The sequence below is a fragment of the Ruditapes philippinarum genome, unplaced genomic scaffold (assembly GCF_026571515.1).
Source record: "Ruditapes philippinarum isolate M1 unplaced genomic scaffold, ASM2657151v2 ctg4513_1_1_1_1, whole genome shotgun sequence".
Classification (NCBI taxonomy): Eukaryota; Metazoa; Mollusca; class Bivalvia; order Venerida; family Veneridae; genus Ruditapes; species Ruditapes philippinarum.
Window position 1 is genome coordinate 1 of NW_026862057.1, and position 7,356 is coordinate 7,356.

Consider the following 7,356-nt stretch of genomic DNA (forward strand, 5'->3'; position numbering starts at 1 on the left):
TTCCACTTCGGCTTCCATTATCTCTGCATGATACACAGGACAATTAACTTATGTCATCACCTAATCAGCCAGTCTAGATATATAGTCCAAAACTGCAAGACTTTACTTACCCTAAAGGTCAATCAATGACCCTAGGCTATGCAAAATCTCCTATTAAAATGGAAATTCTGGTAAATAGATGAGTGTGAACTAAGGAACTTCAGCATTTCTAGAAGCTTCTGATGATGAGGAACACGACAAACTGAAAGAAGTTAAGGAAGAATCTGAATTAAATCTGATACTGGTGACAAAACTGAAGCCAAGGCCAGTAGATAGTAAAAAGTAAGTAAAAAACAAGTATGTGTGTTGTAACATGGAACAATCAACATAATATCATTACATGCTATGTTACGAGTAAGATTCATCCTTTATGGTTATTTTTTATCATTCTCTGAAAGTAGTAGCAAAAACATTCATTTAAGACTCATGTATATTATTCTTAGAAAACTATAATTGCATGAAGACTTCAAGTTTATGAAAAGACAAAAAAGAAAAACAAGAGTAGGTTAAAATTTGAAGCAGCAGCTTGGACTTTTTAATGAATTAAACTGAAGGGATATTTTAATGACGGCTGAAGTTAAAATATATTCATATCTAACCATTTATTACACAAATGTTCCTAGGCAGTTTCCGTTCCCCTAGCAGTATTTTCCGGCCTTTATCATTTCCGTCCAGTACATCTAATTTTTACCAGTAACGGCAATCTACATTACTTCATCAACAGGGACATTCTGTTTTCCTATGCTAAACAGCATTAAAATAGTACAAACGATTTATAAGTTTTTGAAGTTTTGCCTGTTTATTAAAAGTTACTAGAGAACTTGCGATTTCAAAAAAAATTTTTAAAAAGCAAACACTGGGAATTCTAGTTTGAAGATGCATGGCGCAATAACTAAGACAACCATTTAAAGGTAAATCAATACTTCAGAAAAAAAAATGGCGACGACTCGGAAAAGGTGGGATGTTCTGTTTGTTGATAAACATCTTAACATGCTTTATGGTACTGAATTTATATCAAAATAAAAAAGGGTCTGGGAAACTGCTATAATTTGAATAAAGGAAAAAAGTTTATGTTTCAGGCATATTCAAATTAAAAGTAAAATTGAAACGTGCAACATTAAACACATGAATGTAGGACAGGTACCTAATTTGTCCTGTCAATGTTTTGTACACCCACCATAGACTGAAATGTAGTTATTTTTATGCGATTTGTGACCGGAAACTGGCTAGGAAAACCAGTAGTGCTCAAATATGCAGCATGAATAAGTCTTCCATCTTCCTACTGCAAAGTAACTGTTTAGAACTCTGATATCCAGTATGAAGAATATTATTAAAATTCCATATGGCAGATTAATAAACAATCTCTATTTTAAATAATACTGCTATCCATTAACCTGAATTATATTAATGAAAGATGATGAACTGCAATCTGGAGGTAAGAAGCATTTACAAGCTCTGATGACGATGATGATGATGACAATGTTGATCTGAATAAAGAAAATGAAGAAAGAGAAGAACCTGCAAAAGTAATAGAGAAAAGTAAATCTATTCAAGAGGAAAATGGATTTTGGGAAGTTGAATGAAAGTTAAAATTCTATCCCAAAAAGTTCCACCATTATAGTGTGTTTTGTTTCCAGTGTCTAAAGAAGTTTAAATATTGAGACAAAATTTTGTTACAAGTGTTGCATTCTGTAAGGTGTTTAAAAAAAGCTTTTGATAACCTTTTAAATTACCTTATAAGTTTCTTTTATAAGTTTTTTCCATATATTTATTTTTGAATGTGGAAGTTTTTTTACTTGTACTTTAATTGTTTTAAAATAAATTTGTAATTGTCAATCATTATTTTTTTTTGGCTTATCTGTTTTGCAAAAGAAAGTGAACTTTTAATGATCCACTGGGTTGTCTAACTTTATTTAAATCTTAAAACTTGCAGAATTTTAAATTTATGCTACATCTTGTTTTTAATGAAGCTTATGGGGAAAACTGTTAAGATCTTTATCAATCTGATATCATCAATAAAGTTAAATGTATTTACTTTAGATTTTAGGAAAGGTGGCTTTCAGAGCTTGAAGAAATGATTTGGACTCAAAGTCCGGAAAATAGTCAGGGAAAAAAACAGTAAAAACCGTTTAAGAGCAGGATGTTAAACAACACGCTGAGGGTGAAAATAAGAAAATCGAGGGGAAGGTGACCGAGGGAATCTTTGTGAAAATGGCCACAGATGGAAGATGGATAGTGCAGTGATTCTGAAATATCTTGCCCACAGGAGTTAATTGAGGTCAGATTTGACCAGTTTATAAGCTTCTCCCTGTTTTAAAACTTCATTATAATGTAAAAAGGTAAATTGTTATATTTTGCAAAACAAATAAAAAGTTCTTAAAGCAATTGAACAATTAGTGCCATTAAGTTTCTTATTGAACAAAAAAAATCTTTTGCTATTGCAACTAAAAAAATCATTTTTTAATTTTTTTATTTTTTCAAAAAATAAAATTATTAGACTATTTTAAAGAACGAAACACAAAAGGTCAACAGAAAATTCAATAGTAATGGTTGCCTTTTTACAATGTATTTGGGTTGTTTTTCCCCCCTTTGAGAATAGGTTGAATGTTTTGCAATGTAATACTTTAACATTTTAATTAAAACAATATCCCTTTCAAAATAGGAAAATAAAGGATTTTTGGATTTTTTTAATGTTTATTTTAATTTTTAAATGTTTTATTCGCTACACTTCTGCACTAGAAATTTAATTTTTTCTAATATAGCATTTAAAATAGAATTTCATAAGCTTTTGTATTTTTAAGCGAAATGTCTGCCATGCGCAAAAAAGAAGAAAGATTGAAACATTGCCTGAAAAAAGTCCAAAGTAAAGCCCAAGTCAGCAAGAAAAAAGTCCAAAAACCAGTCCAGAATCAGAAAAGAACAAAAACATAAATCACATTCAATGGAAAGTCTAGAACAGTCCAAAAATCAACCAGGAAATACAGATTTTGGGGGGAAAAACATTCTCACTCAAAATTGACAGTGATAAAAAGCTTGAAAACAAGTAAGCATTCTAGTTCAGACCCTTTTAAAAAGCAAATAGATAAGCACAAAGCATTTGCTAGAGGCTAAGGGAAAGAAAAGTAAAAGTGACAGGCATTTTAGCGATATTGCTGCAGGGAGTTCACAGAGTTCTAGCCCAGGTTCAAAATCCAAAGAGAAAGAATCTTTGAAACTAAAACAGAATTTGAAAAAGGAAACAGGTATTTTTTTTCATTGATATTTCTTACTATTATTAAAGTTACTTTGCTTAATATTTATAGTTGCAGTTATGATTAAAAGTACATGTACTTACTCAAGCCTGAAATAATACAAAATCATGTCTTTTGGCTTCCATGTAAAAAAAAATAGACTATCGTCATATTTCGTTAAAATATATTCCATATTTCACTCAGACAAAAAAATATCCTCTTATAACCATGCAGGCAATAATGACAACTGTTACATGACTTTTTTGTTTGATTTTTTCAATGATGATGGGAAACCCAAATTTTTTGCCAAAACAGAAAACCTTGTTTAGCAAAAGGGTTTTCGACCGCTTTTTTGTAAAAAGAAAAGGGAAAAATCAGATGAAACCGTAGAAATTTTAAGACAATTTGGGGATTTATGACAGTGAGGGGTATTTAGCTGGAAGGTTTTTTACCAAGAAAATTGAAAATTTCAAAATTTAATTTTAAAAGTGGTTTTTTGCCGGTAAAATGAGGAAACTTAGGTTTTGCTGGGAAAGATGGAGAAACCCTTTGTTTGGGGCTCGTAATGTTTACTAAGAAAAAATGGCAATTCCCCCAAAAAAAAACAGAAAAAAAAGAAGTGGTGATTATTCTTTTTTAATTTTTGCTCGGCTATTCGAAAGAATAAATAGGAAATTTTAAATTCCCCCCAGTGTCCCGCGTCGGCGTATCCACTTAACGTTAAAGTTTTTAAATACCCGAAATTTCAAGTCCATTGACATATGGCTTTGAAACTTTGCACACTAAGTCTGTTCACCATCATAACCCAACCTGTAGACAGGAGGAGAGGTAAAACTGTATCAAGCATTTGGGCAGATAATGCAATTTTAGCTCACCTGTCACAAAGTACAGGGTGAGCTTTTTTGGTGATCGCTTTCGTTCCGACGTCTCCGTAAACTTTTACTTTGTAAATGCCATCTCCTCATAAACCATAATGCCATTTCATCCAAACTTCACAGAATGTTCCTTTGGTGGTCACCTTAAAATTATTCAAAGAATTTAATTCATGCAGACTCGGTTGCCATGGCAACCAAAGAAAAAACTTAAATATTCTTTTAAAAAACCCAAAGAGCTAGAGCTTAATATTTGGCAGAAACATCTTACTAGTGAGGCTACACAAGTTTTGTTCAAATTAAAGCCCTGGGTCAAAAGCCCCGCCCCAGGGGGGTCATTGAATTTTCCCTATATGCATTTTATAAAAATTTAAAAAATCTTCTTGAAGACACAAAGAGCTAGAGCTAAGATATTTAGCATGAAAACATCTTCTAGTGATAGTCTACTAAGTTTGTACAAATAAAAGCCTTGGGTCAAAATTGGCACCGCCCAGGGAGTCATGATTTCCCCTATATGCATTAGTAAACACCTAAACAATCTTTTAAGAAAACTCAAAGAGCTAAGATATTTAGCATGAAACATTCTTAGTGAATGTCTACAAGTTTGTGCAAATAAAAACCCTGGGGTCAAAATGGCCCCGCCCCGAGGGTCATTGGATTTTCTTTTTATGTGTATAGCAAACTTTAAAAAATCTTTTTGAGAAAAACCAAATAGCTAGAGTTTAGATATTAAGCATGAAAACACTTCTAGTGAGTATCTACCCAAGTTTTTTAAAAAAAACCCTGGGGGAAAATTTCCCCGCCCCGGGGGGCATTTATTTTCCCTTTTATTTTTACCAAAATTTAAAAATTCTTTTGAAAAAACCCAAAAAAACCAGAGTTTTGAATTAACATGAAAAATCTTTCTAGTTAAATGTCTTTAAAAATTTGGGTTTAAATAAAAGGGGGTGGGTCAAAATGGCCCCCCCCCAGGGTGTCATTGTTTTTAAAAAATATGTGTATAGTTAAATTATAAATCTTTTTTAAAAACCCAATGAGTAGAAAAACTTAATGTTAAAAAATTTAAACCCCTTTTTTATGGGGGTTTTACAATTTGGTTTTAAAAAAAAGCCCTGGGGGGTTTAAACTTTCCCCCGCCCCGGGGGCCCCATTTTACAGGTGAGCACCCCCAGGGGCCCCATGGGCCCCCTTGTTTTCCCCCCCGATGGGAAAACGGGGGAATAGTTTTTTGGGGTTTTTCCCTCCGTCTTTCCCTTTTGTCCGTCCGTCCCTCCTCCGTCCGAATTTTTTTTTTCCCGGGTAGTTCTCTGCAACTAATGGGTGGGAAACAAAGAAAATTATGGGAAATTTATCAACATGTGAATTGTGCCTGGGGAATTTTGTCTGGAAAATTTTTTGATTTAGTTTTGCCTTGAAAAATTAGAAAAAATTTTTTTTGGTTTCCCGGGGTAGTTTTCCCCAACAATGGCGGAATTTAAAGAAATTTTTGGGGAAGTTGGGTCACTGTGAAATTGTGGACCTGGGATTTTCCCCTTGGATATTTTAGTATTTTAGATTTTGCCCCCTTTACTTAGTAAAATTTTTTAATTTTCAATTGTGTTGGGATGTAAAAATCAAAAAGGGATTTGAAACCCAGAGTCAGGGAAAATTTACAAGGAAAGTTGATCAAATTTTAGTTTTTTGGGACCTGGATTTTTTCTTATTTTAGTATTTTTGAGTTATTGCCCCTTACTTAGAAAATTTTGTAATTTTTAACTTTTGTCGAGTAATCCAAAAAATAATTTTACCCAAAAGGTTTAAATTACGGAAGGTCCCGGAGGGGAGGTTTGCAAAACCGGGAAATTTTGGGGGTTTGGGAATTTTTTAAGGGGGGGAAAAAGATTCCCCGGGCAGGAAAAGGGGAACAAGGGGCGAGGGGGCCAAAAAAAAGGGAAAACCCAAGGCAGGGACCCCCACGGAAAAAAGGGGGCAAACCCCCCCGGGGGTTTTGGGGACCTGGATTTTTCGGGGGAATAAAGGGGGAGAGAGGGGCCCGACAAAAAGGGGAAACAAGGGGCGGGACATAAACCCAAAAAAAGGGTTTGGGGCCAGAGTCAGAAACCAGGGGGGGGAAACAGAGGGGGAGGGGGCCACCTGGGGGGGGGGTTACCCGGCGGAAAAAAAAGGGGAAAAGCCCGGGGGGAAAAAAAAATGGGGGGGGGGGGAACCAAAAGGATTTTACAAAAAAGGGGGGGGGAAACCCCTTATGGGGGAAAAAGGGGGGCCCCATATTTAAAAAATGTTCCGGGTTTGTTTGGATTTTTAAAAGGGGGGGGTTTTTCCCTTTAATTTTTTTAAACCTTTTTTTTTTTTTTTTATTTTTTTTTTTTTTGGGGGCCTTTGGGGGTTTTAGAATCGATCCAACTTTAAAGGGAAAAATAAACAACATCACTAAATTACAGGAAAAATGAATTTACCTCACTTTGAAGCTAAAGAACCTGGGAAATTTTCATGTGGGTTTTTTTTAAATTTTTTTAAAAGTTATTTTTCCCCCTTGGGGAAAAAAAGTAATAAAATTTTCAAATTTTTAACTTGGGGGTTTCTTTGGGGAAATTTAGTATTTGTAAAGTTCTTGCCCTTTACTTAGTAAAAAGATTTTTAGTTTTCAAAAAATATTTGACCTAGAGTCATAAGATTGACAGAACAGTGGCGCGGTGGGGGCACCCGTGTCCTATGGACACATTTCTAGTTTTTATTAAAGAAGAATTAAAATGATTTGTTACAATAACATTTAAAAATATTTGAAAATTGTGAGATCCCTTCTTGATGCCTTGAATATGGCAATAAAGTCTGGAGATTAAGATGTTTTTACATCTAGGTGAGCTATTGTGATCCCCCACCGTCCGTTGTCGTGCGTCGTCAGCAATTTCTTTAAACAACATCTCCTCAGAAACAAATGACTGCACAGCAACCAAACTTTACAGGAATGATCCTAGGGTGGTCCCCTGCCAAAGTTTGATCAAATGGTTCCGGTCTGTTGCATAAGTAGGTCACAGGGCCAGAAAAGGAGTTTCAAAAAATGCAAAAATTAAAAAATCTTGTCTGAAAGTACAAGGCCTAGAGCTTTGATATTTGGTATATGATATAACCTATAGGTCCTCTACCAAACTTGTTCAAATTTTAGCCCTGGGGTCAAAATTGGCCCCACTCCAGGGGGTCATAGATTTTCCTTATAT